At 47.1% G+C, this 12,497-nt stretch overlaps 1 long non-coding RNA gene across 1 annotated transcript; it reads right to left on the bottom strand.

The window, feature by feature from the left end:
• Positions 1 to 288: 288 nt before the first annotated feature.
• On the bottom strand, positions 289 to 9,427 carry LOC116968915. The gene is made up of 2 exons (XR_004410553.1): positions 9,202 to 9,427; positions 289 to 1,393 (listed from the first exon to the last, which is right to left on the bottom strand). It is a non-coding gene; the product is annotated as an uncharacterized LOC116968915 (long non-coding RNA).
• Between the last annotated feature and the right edge of the window lie 3,070 nt (positions 9,428 to 12,497).

The raw sequence follows: 12,497 nt of genomic DNA, 5'->3' as shown, positions 1-12,497 counted from the left end.
CAACATCTCTGGAGTGAAGGAATGGGAGACCCTTCTCTCGATCCGAAACGTCACCTATTCCTTCTCCCCAGGGATGCTGCCTGAGGCAGGAGGTAGTTCGCCTACTCGGGTAGAGCTCGGCGGCCGAGGGTGCACGTAGTCTGCGGCGCTGAAGTGGTCGCTGCACCGACAGAGGCTCGCCGGTCACAGCAGCGGGGAAATTAGATCATTTCCCGGGGACTCCTCAGAAAATAGTACAGAATAGCTTCTCACGCGCCTAAAGTTACAAATTAAAAATCAAAACAAATAAATTAGTGAAATAAATAAATAGTTAAATAAATAAATATTTTGTCACGTTTTAAACCCGTTGATAATCGCCCGTATCCGCGGATCGATGCATTTGATCGGTAGCGTGTTCGCGGTTGAACGTTTGATCTCTCAGGATGGGACGGACGGCGGGACCCCGGGGAGATGTCGCGGGCAGACCGAGGGGCCCCAGGTTCTCCCTCCCTCTGCCAGGGGGCCGTGTCGGGCACGGCGCTGACCTGCGCTGCCGAGAGACAACTTAAAATAAAATCCATACCAGGGATATTGTTGACGCGTTGTCTGCACGCCCAGCAACACCGCGACTGGATCCGTGTCCCCCCTGAGCGACCGCCGGTTACCGGCTCAGGGCGCCCGTCAGTCAGATGATGCACGGCGTGAAAATAGTGGAGGGCAGCGTCTCTGCGGCCAGACTCTGTCACCAACACCTCGCCTCACCTCAGTGGGACAAAGCGCAGGAGAGAGGCTGAGAGAGAATCTCCAGAATATAGGGGCAAGCCGGGGTGTTATAGCGGGGGGGCGGGGGGGTTGAAGCGACACAAAGGCGGCGGTGGGACCCGTTTCAACATCGACTTGCAAAAACAAAATAAACATTTTTGAAGGGGCTTTTACAAATCTATGTGGAAAATGAGGGCCAATTAGATGGCGTTTCAACCCGCGCAAACTATCGATTAGGCTGCCGAACAAAACTGATAATCTACAACGTGGAGAATATAGCGTTGCCTTTACTCCCAAAATATTCTGAAGAAGGATTAAATATAATAGTGGATGGGGGAATGATAGAGCAACCGGATCTGTCGGTGCGGGAACATTGATAAATCACAAACAACTTCGCCGAGGGGTTAAAACAGTTCTAGATCGATCCCAATAAAGGTGGCGATCGGAGACCTCCAGAAATTGAAGGAGTTATACTCTGCCAAGCCGACGTCATCCTCGTGACCCCGACAAGCGCCGGTTCTGGCGGCCGCGCCCTCGTCTCCGGAGCCCGGCAGCAAAACATCGATCTCGGCCAAGTCGATGACGGGGATGGGGGTTCTCCAGAAGATGAAGGAATCGTACTGGGTGCTCAGCAGGTCCAACATCCTGACTGCTGAAGGGTGATGAACAGAGATGGATTCATTAAAGACGCGACATTTCCAACCTGCCATCGCAACCTCTTCATTTCCCACCACCCTCTGACCCAAACGGCCCCTCCACTTGCTTACCAGCGCAGTCTCTGCTACAGCGTAGAACCCAAATTCGGTAAATGCTCTGTTCCTGACACTTTAATTCGCTGTCCTATTCCCAACCTGATCTCTCCACCACTGACCTCCCCGCTGTTCGAACAACGGCCAAAACTGCAGTTCATCTTAAAAATCAATATTGAATGTAATAGTTTTGTGTAAGCCAGTCTCTGTTGCCCATGACACATCACAATGACGGGGAGAAATCAATGCTCTCTGATCTGCTGGGGTTTTTTTCAGTCTTCCCTGACCGTCCACAATTCCTCCCCTCTCCCACATTTTTCCACGCCTACCAAGGGGCAATCAACTTACTGAGGATAGACACAAAAATCTGGAGTAACTACTCAGCGGGTTACAAAGTCCGAAGAAAGGTCACGATCCGAAACGTCACCTATTCCTTATCTTCAGAGATGCTGCTTTTCCCGCCGAGTTACTCCAGCTTGTTGTGTCTATCTTCGGTTTAAACTAGCATCTGCAGTTCCTTCCTACACAATTAACCTCCATATATTTGGGAATAAAACAGAGCACCAGGTACACGTTTTAAGTGATGAGGATGTTTCCACCAGTGAGAGAGTCTAGGATTAGAGGTCGTAGCTTCAGATTTAAAGGATGTTCTTTCAGGAAGGACAAGGCCAAGGGACAGATTAATATGTTGAATAGATGATCAGATTGAGAGAGGGTTGTTATGAGTGGTGGATCTGAAAGGGATGGGTGACGTTTCGGGTCGAGACCCTTCTTCAGACATTTGACAATACTGAGAATTGTCCAAGTTAACGCATTCAGGGTTTGCAAGTGAAGCCGGTATTTCCACGTAACAGCTGCGTTTGGGACAAGCCGGGACACACTACTCCCAAAGCAGCCCAGCGTGGTTTTGAAATTGTAAACAAAAGCTGCCACCTCTGTGCAGGGCACAGGCTGCTGTTCAGGCAAGAAAAAAAAGACGTGGTTCAGAAAGCCACGTCACAGATGTTTGAAATAAGCATAAAGTTGAACAAATAAAATTAAAGTAAGGAAATGAGAATCAAGTAATCTCACCACAGATGCTGGTTTATACCGAAGATAGACACAAGGTTCTGGAGTAACCCAGCGGGTCAGGCAGCATCTCTGGGGAAAATGAATAGGTGATGTTTTGGGTCTTCTGAAGATGGCGTGTGCAGGAAGGAACTGCAGATTAAAGGATTGAAGAAGGGTCTGGAGAAGGATTCCAACCCAAAACATCACCTATTCCTTTTCTCCCAACTATACTCAAAGCAAGCGTCAAAAACCTTCTTCGCCACCCTGTCTACCCGTGCCACCACTTCAGGGAACTATGTACCTATCCCAGGGCCCTGTCACACAGGGTGGTGTGTATATCGAACAAGCGCCAGGGACACCTGGCCACACGCAGGTAATTGACCAGGTGGACTATGCCTGTGCGCAGCTCCACCAGATATAGGTCTTCATTCTGTTTGGATATTCTGGTGAACTTGCCCAATTGGTGGAAGGTGCAGTGATAGTTGATGTGTAGAGTATGTATAGAGCTGCCTGTACTAGCAAGGTTTTGGACACAAGGTGGTCACACAATGGCTGCAAGAGCCGTGTTTGAATTCTGGCCAAGAATTTAATAAACCCCCACTATCATAACTATCACGACTATCCCGGCGGTCACGGTGGCGCAGTGGTAGAGTTCTTCTTCTTCTTCTTCTGCTTTGGAGTTTTACGGCAGCCGGCATCCACAATGTTGCATTGCTGCCACCTTCTGGCTTCACTCCACAGTCCTCATGTCTTTACATTATATCCTTTTTATAAGGCCAGAGGCCCTCAAGAAATTAAACAACACCTTTACTCCTTGTCCTTCCCCTCCATACTCTAGAATGTTCTTTTCTGATATTTCTGTCATTCCAATTTTCTTAATTTCACTGATCAAAACTCTTCTTTCTGTTTCATATCTTCTACATGCAACTAGAGCATGCTGAACTGTTTCCGGCTGATGGCATTCCTCACACATCCCAGTAGGGTGTTTTCCCAACATTTTTAATGTGCTGTTCAGGTAAGTGTGTCCTATCCTCAATCTTGCTAATACTACCTGTTCTCTCCTGTTCCCCCCTCTTCTTGCTGTAATGCCCACTCTGTTTTGTAGCGAATAGAGGTGTCTCCCCTTTGTCTCCTGTTCCCAGTATTGTTGCCATTCCTGATTTATTTTCTTCCACACAATGTGTCTTCCTTCAGATTTGGATAATTGTAGGTTTACCTCTATATTCTCTTTTTTAACGGCCTCTTTTGCTAATTTGTCCACTTTTTCATTTCCTAGCACACCAATGTGTACTGGGACCCACAACAAAGTCACGTCAGTGCCCTTCCTTGTTACTTGGCTTAATAGTAGTAGAATTTCATACACTAGGTCAGGCCGCCTATGGGATGCACCAGACCCAATACTCTGGATTGCAGACAATGAGTCGCTACATATTAATACTTTGCATGGTTGCACCTGTTCTATCCACCGAACTGCCATCAAAATAGCATACAGTTTCACTGTATATACTGCCAAATAGTTATTTGTTCTTTTGCAAATCTCAACATTCATCCCTTGCACTACCACAGCTGCCCCTGTTGTTTCAGCTACCGGGTCCTTTGATCCATCTGTGAAAATTAAGAGGTGTTCCCTGTATCTATTATATATATGGTTATGGTATTCTGTTTTTAGGTCCGAATTTTTTCCCTCCTTTTTGCCTCCCATATCTCCAGATTTGGGATGTTTAGTAACCATATTGGGACAGATGGCCACAATACTGCAGGGCAGAACTCTTTGTCCTCTACTTCCATGTCCCTTGCCACACCTCCTCCAACCCAGCCGAAGCTTCCAGACTGAGCCACCCCTCTCTCCCAGCACTCCTGTACTACCTGTTTTGTTGGGTGGTTCTCTCCATGACCCTTAAGGCTTAGCCAGTAATTAGCCATTAGTTGTCTGCGGCGCAGTCTCAACGGCATCTCCCCAGTTTCCACCTGTAGTGCACATACAGGTGACGTCCGCACACCTCCTATACAGATTCTTAGAGCTTCCGCTTGGACTTTGTCCAACTCGGACAACACTGACTTAGATGCTGATCCATAAGCTATACTGCCATACTCTAGTCTGGATCTGATCAGTGATACATAGATATGTTTAAGAGATAATATATCTGCTCCCCACTCTAAACCTGCTAAGCATCTCATTACATTGATGGCTTTTTTGCATTTTCCAATTATTTTTGTAATGTGGACCCTCCATGTTAATCTGGAGTCAAAATGGACTCCCAGGAAACGGAAATCTTTTACTCTTTCCAAATTGTTGCTGTATAGTTTTAACTGGACATCCTCTTTAATTTTCTTCCTTGTGAAAACCATTGTCTTTGTCTTCTCTATAGAGAATTTAAAACCCCATTTCACTCCCCACTCTTCCACCTGGGCTATCCCTTGCTGCATTTTTTCCACGATAAAATCTATATTCTTTCTCCATAGGCTGCCATCATCTGCAAAGAGCGATCGCCCCATCTCTGGTTGAATGTTTGCAAATATATCATTGATCATGATTGAGAATAGGATCAGGCTTATCGCACTTCCCTGGGGAGTTCCATTCTCGACTACACATTTACTAGAGATGTCTGACCCTATTTTAACTTGGATACTTCTACCGTTATGAAAATCCATTATCCAGTTAAAAATATTTCCTCCTACTCCCATTAAATGCAGCTTTATTAGAAGACCTTCTCTCCACAACATATCATAAGCCTTCTCTACATCAAAAAATACGGTAACAACAGATTCTTTTTTTACCTTGTGCTTTCCTTATATCATCTTCCAAGCACAGAACTGGATCATTAGTACCTCTCCCTTTTCTAAAGCCACTCTGATAATTAGCCACTATACCGTTTTCTTCCATTAGATGCATTAATCTTTCATTTACCATTCTTTCCATCAGTTTACACATGTGTGCTGTTAAAGCTATAGGTCTATAATTTACTGGATTACTTGCATCTTTCCCTGGTTTTCTAATAGGCACAATGATTGCTTCCTTCCACCTCTCCGGTATTCGCCCTTCTTCCCACACCTTGTTATATAGTGCAAGTATCTTTTGGAGTCCCTCCTCACTTAGATGCTTTATCATTATGTAACAAATATCATCCTTCCCTGGGGCTGAGTTCTTACACTTGGCCAGAGCTCTCTTTAGCTCTCCCAAATTAAATGGAATATTGTACTTGTCCTCTGTGATACCTTTCCTTTGTAAGGCCTCAACATTTTCCTCTCTTGTTCTTTCCCTACCTCTTCTTCCTTCATCTGACTAGTTGTGGGAGCTGTGAACCCTACTAAAAGTGTTAACCATTAGTTCTGCTTTGTCTTTATTTGAGACTACAGTTTGATCTCCATTTGTTAAGATAGGATAACTCCACTCCCTTTTATCACCTTCCATTTTTTTAATCATCCCCCATATCTCCACCTGTGTTGTGTTTCCAATTGAATCACAATACTTCCTCCAATATGCTCTTTTTGTTTGTCTTATAGTCCTCCTTACAATTGCCTGAGCCTGTTTGTAATTAATCATGTGTTGGTAGTTATGAGTTCTTTTTAATAATCTGAATGCTCTGTTTCTATTCACCACCGCCTCTTTACATTTATTGTCCCACCATGGCACAGCTTTCCTTTTTGATCTTCCTTTACTTTTAGGTATGGAAACTAATGCTGCTCTTTTGATACCTTCTGACATTTTATTCTCAAAGTTTTCTATATCTGTCTCTTCTTGTATCGGTTTTACATATCTATCACTTTCCTCCTTAAATTTCTCCCAATTAGCCTTTCCAAACACCCATCGTCCACTTCTGTTTTCTTTACTCATAGTTAAAGTAATATTTATTTTGCATAGCACAGGATGATGATCACTTCCTATGGTACCCTTTTCATATACTTCCCAGTTACATTTAGCAGCAATCCTATTAGAAACAAGTGTAAGGTCCAACACAGACTCCTTCCCTGTCCTAACATCTACCCTGGTCTTCTTTCCATTATTTAACATACTAGATTACCATCATTTAATAATTCCTCAATTACCTGTCCATTATTATCTGACTTTCCACTGCCCCATAATGTATTATGTGCGTTAAAGTCCCCACACCAAATAACATTAGATTTGCTCTGACCTTCTACTTCCTGTAACTTACTGACCTCTAATCGCTTACATGGATTATAGTAATTTATTACCACTATTTTCCTTCTCTCAGACCACACTTCTATTGCCACATTATTCCTGTTCCTGCCCAATTCCTAATACCTTGTATGGTATCCCTTTTTTTAATGAAAGTGGCACAACCCCCTCCTCCCCCATTTCCCCTATCACATCTCACTGCAACATAATCATATAGAACAAAATCTAAACTTGGTTTCAACCAGGTTTCCTGGATACATACGACATCTGGTTTTTCCTTCCTACTGTCTATGAATTGCTTAAAGTCTTGCCCATTGGCTAACAAGCTTCTTGCATTCCATTGTAGGATTAACATTCATATTATTAACCCACACATGTTGACTCTTGGCTCGCCTGGATACTGAGACCATCATGTATTTCCTCCCAGTTCAATCCTGCCATGCCCAAGTGGTGGACTGCAGCCTTTACAATGATTTGGATCCTTTCTGTTTTGGATTTTACTTCTGCTGTCGCATTTATTACTCCTGCTATAAATATAACCAGGTTTTTCTTTTCTTTCCATATACTCTTTTCTTTTTCTTTTATTGTTTCCATTATGCCCATATCTTGCTCCCTCCTGATCCTTCTTTCATTCATCTGTTTTGTAGGGTCAGCCCTTTTTGCTGCCTCTGCATAGGAGACCTTTTCCTTCACTCTTATGTTTTGTACTTCAGCTTCACGTTTCATCACCTCACAGCCCCAGTAAGCCACACTATGCTCTCCTCCACAATTACAGCACTTTGGTTTGACCCCCTCTCCACACTGACCATATTCATGGTCCCCACTACACCTTGCGCATTTCCTCGCCACCTTGCACATTTTAGCTATATGCCCAAATGTCTGACATTTGAAGCACCTCATTGGTTTGGGTATGTACTCTCTTACACTATATCGCATGGATCCAAAATGGACCACTTTTGGAAGGGATTCTGTCTTGAATTCAAGCAGGACTGCTCCTTTGGTCATTCTTTTGGCATTCATAATTAATTCACATCTCTTTCTGAGTTCCTGAACCAGTTCACTCATATTGACTTTGAGAGGGATTCCATAGATAACCCCTTTACGCCCTGCCCTCCTCCGTTCTCCCACTCTCACTACTTTGATTATTTTGATTTTGTCAATCTTGTTAATTTTCATTGCCTTTTCAACTTGAGCCTCACTGTTGCACCCTATTAGCATGTTTCCATCTTCCAGCACTCTTGCATACTTTACTTCCCCAACCTGGGCTCTGATTATTTTTGTCAGCTTCATTGGATCTATCTTCTTTACTCCTCCTTCTCCTTCAAACCTCACCACTACATTTAACGACATTTCCTTTTCTGGTTCCTTGTCTTCACTCTCCGATCCACCAATATTGCTTTTCCTTCTTTTACGGCTGCTCTTCCTGGGGCTACCCCGTGTTCCCACGGTTTCCCACTCCTTCTCAACATTTCCTTCATAATCCTCTCCTCCACTGGCCTCCATACCACTAGACCCACTCTCGCCTGTCATTTTGTAACAGCAGGGAATATTCTGCTCCGGCCTGCGAGTTGCGTGCGTACCGCCGCTCCTCCACCCACTCGAGGTAACGCCTCGCTCCGACACTCCCCCGTAGCTGTCTTTCGGTTCAGCGGTAGAGTTGCTGCCTCACAGCGAATGCAGTGCCGGGTGCTGTCTGTACCGAGTTTGTACGTTCTCCCCGTGACCTGCGTGGGTTCCTCCGAGATTTTCGTTACCCACATCCTCCACCTCCCGTAAATCACTGATGTCCACCACTCTATGGACCCACTTCCACCCCCCCCCCTCTCCAGCCCATCCCACCCTCATACCCAGACTCGCTCCACCCCCTCTAGACACCTCATCGCCCCCTGTGACCACCAGTGTCTCCACTCCGCCACACGTTGCCCGAACCACGGTCGCCCCCACCTCCCCATAATCACTCCATCCTCATTCCCTCTCCTTACCCATCCAACCCTTCCGCGTCGCCTGCCCCCCCCCCCCCCTCCCTTTTTTTCATCACCCTCTCCAGTCTACCGAGCCCCACCCTCTCTACAGACCTCCATTCTCGGAGCTCCAACCCTGGCGAAACAACCCAACCCCTCCTCCCCTCTGCCCCCCCCCCCCCCCCCCCCCCCCCCCCTCTGCCGCCCCCCCCCCCCCCCCCCCCTCTCCACCCCCACTACCCCACCCCGACAACTCCCGGTAGATAGCCCCCTCATTTCACCGACTGGCAGACCAGACCCTCTCTCCTTTGCTCCGCATGGGAGGACCTTGGTGACTCCGGGATGTAAACTACAGGTGCCTCCTCGACCACCCCGCTCGCCACAAAGAGATGCTCGATTTAGACTGAAGCGCAAATCCCTAAATTAGCCGCAGAGAACATTCGAGATTGAACATCTAAAATAGACCGTGAAGAAGCTTCGGACCCAGCTCCGATTATTTAAACCGTGGGTGGGTGGGTGGGGGGGGGGGGGGGGGAATGGCATTTGTCCTTTAACTTACCTTGGAGGGTGGGATTAATTCTCGCTCCGGTGAATATCGTATCGGGAGCAGTTAACCCGCTGGGCCGGCGTTCCAGTTAGTGACAGTTCCCGGTACAGGTGAACTAGAGCACAGACTGGTCCGCTCTGGGCTGGGCTAAACTTGTCTGAGCTGCGTCCTTCACACCCGCCGGCGAAACGCTTTCTGCCGCAATGCAGCCGCCACTCGCTCACCGAGTCCCGTCTGAACTACTTGACGAGCCGCAGAGCAGCCGCGTGTGTTCCTCCGCCTTTGTCCAGACCTCCCCCTCCTCTCCCCTATCCCTCACTCTCCTCTCCCCTATCCCTCACTCTCCTCTCCCCTATCCCTCACTCTCCTCTCCCCTATCCCTCACTCCCCTCTCCCCTATCCCTAACTCTCCTCTCCCCCACCCCTCTCCCCTATCCCTAACTCTCCTCTCCCCCACCCCTCTCCCCTATCCCTAACTCTCCTCTCCCCTCTCCCCCTCCTCTCCCCTATCCCCTCTCCGCCGATCCCTCACATCTCCTCTTCCCATCCCTAACTCTCCTCTACCCTCCCTACTCTCCCTCCCTATACCTACACTCCCCTCTCCCCTATCCCTCACTCTCCTCTCCCCTATCCTAACTCTCACTCTCCCCACTCCCCCCGCGCCGCTCACCTATCCCTCACTCCCCTCTCCCCTATCCCTCACTCTCCTCTCCCCTATCCCTAACTCTCCTCTCCCCTATCCCTCACTCTCCTCTCCCCTATCCCTCACTCCCCTCTCCCTCACTCTCCTCTCCCCTATCCCTCACGCTCCTCTCCCCTATCCCTAACTCTCCTCTCCCCCACTCCCCCCTCCTCTCACCTATCCCTCACTCCCCTCTCCCCTATCCCTCACTCTCCTCTCCCCTATCCCTCACTCTCCTCTCCCCTATCCCTAACTCTCCTCTCCCCCACTCCCCCCTCCTCTCCCCTATCCCTCACTCCCCTCTCCCCTATCCCTCACTCTCCTCTCCCCTGTCCCTCACTCTCCTCTCCCCTATCCCTAACTCTCCTCTACCCCACTCCCCCCTCCTCTCCCCTATCCCTCATTCCCTTCTCCCCTATGCCTAACTCCCCTCTCCCCTATCCCTCAAACTCCTCTCCCCTATCCCTAACTCAACTCTCCCCCACTCCCCCACCACTCTCCCCTATCCCTCACTCTCCTCTCCCCTATCCCTCACTCTCCTCTCCCCTATCCCTAACTCTCCTCTACCCCACTCCCCCCCCCCTCTCCCCTATCCCTCACTCCCCTCTCCCCTATGCCTAACTCTCCCCTCCCCTATCCCTCACTCTCCTCTCCCCTATCCCTCACTCTCCTCTCCCCCACTCCCCCCTCCTCTCCCCTATCCCTCACTCTCCTCTCCCATCCATCTCCCTCACCCCTCTCTCCCCCACACCTATCTCATCTCCCCCACCTATCTCCTCTCCTCCTCCCTGATTCCTCGCTTGATACACCACAATCTCTGTTTTTCTGAAATTAATCCCAGTTTTAATCAGGGATTCTGCTACAGCCGGCGTTCCACTTAGTGGCAGCTCCCGGTACAGGTGAACTGAAGCACAGACTGGTCCGCTCTGCATGGAGTCCACGTCCACTTCCCGAGCTTCACAATGTTGATCCCACCATTATCATTATATTATATGTTATCAGGCAACTGAATCATCCCGAGGGGCAGTGCTGAGCTGCCTCTTGGGTGACTCTCGGACTATTCTTGATCGGACCTTGCTGGCTTTACCTTGCACTAAACGTTATTCCCTCATCATATATCTATAGTCTGTAAATGGGTCGATTGCAATCAGTGTATTGTCTTTCTGATGACTGGTTAGCCAGCAACAAATGTTTTTCACTGTACCTCGGTACACGTGACAAACTAAACGTAAAGTGAATTTACAAGGCTCCTTAGCCTACAGCAAGGGTTCCCAACCTGGGGTAAATTTCGCCTACCCAGGGGGTAAATTTGTCAATTCTGGATTTGTACATATTTGTTCTCATTGACTGACTGTTTTTGGTTCTGGTATACCGGTATCTGTTCATCATTAGTTGTTCATTAATAAGTGAAATAACATTAATATGTGCTATTAAAGGTGCCAGAGTAAACGGGACGAAAAAGGTTGGGAACCCCTTGGCCTTATGTTTCAACAGAAAGGTTTTTATCCCCCGTTTGTATCAGAACACGACAGATTAGTTCCTTATTCTTATTTTGGAATATTCGTACATTTGTTGCCATATATTAATCATCATCTATATTGTACCTCAATACAATAATAAAAAAACAAACTTACTTCTCAGTCTGCCAGTTAAAATGATGTCACATGAGTTGTGATGTAAGCCGCATAGGACAATGCAGCTGCTAATGATGTCAGCATTGTTCAACTCAATGATTTCATTCAGTGATTTGTACAAATGGTTTGCACAAAAATTGTAGGAGGATTAGGCCCCTATCTGAGGAAGGACATGCTGACTCTGGAGAGGGTCCAGAGGAGGTTTACAAGAATTATTCCAGGAATGAGTGGGTTAACATATGACGAGCGTTAGTCGGCACTGGGCCTGTAGTCGCTGGAGTTTAGAAGAATGAGAGTGGACCTCATTGAAACATGCAGAATAGTGAAAGGCCTGAATAGAGGGGATGTGGAGAGGGTGTTTCCACTAGTGGGAGATTCTAGGACTTGAGGTCAAAGAATCAGAATGTAAAGGATGTTCCTTTAGGAAGGAGATGGGGAGGAATTTCTTTAGTCAGAGGGTGGCGAATCTGTGAAATTCTTTGCCACAGACAGCTGTGGAGGCCAAGTCAGTGGATATTTTTAAGGCAGAGTTATATTCTTGATCAGTACAGGTGTCAGGGGTTATGGGTAGAAGGCAGGAGAATGGGGTTAGGAGGGAGAAATAGATCAGCCATGGGTGAATGATGGAGTAGACTTGATGGGCCTACTGGCTTAATTCTGCTCCTATCACATGACATGATTGATTAGCAAGTTTGCAGATGATACAAAAATTGGAATAGAGTTATATATAGGGAGTGAATAACCAAGTATCCAGCTGGAAGTAGATCAGTAGGAAATATGACAGAAAAATGGCAGTTGGAGTTTAATCCAGACAAATGGCAGATAGAAACAAAGATCCACAGATGCCGGTTTATACCAAAGATAGACACATAGTGCTGGAGCAACTCAGTGGGTCAGGCAGCATCTCTGGAAAAAAGGATGGGTGATGTTTCAGGTTGTGATCCTTCTTCAGATGTTGTACTTTGGGAGGTCAAATGTAAGAGGAAATTATA

This window comes from Amblyraja radiata, chromosome 47, assembly GCF_010909765.2.
Source record: "Amblyraja radiata isolate CabotCenter1 chromosome 47, sAmbRad1.1.pri, whole genome shotgun sequence".
Classification (NCBI taxonomy): domain Eukaryota; kingdom Metazoa; phylum Chordata; class Chondrichthyes; order Rajiformes; family Rajidae; genus Amblyraja; species Amblyraja radiata.
Note: the sequence above shows the minus strand (reverse complement) of the source record. Positions and strands in the feature narration are given on the sequence as shown.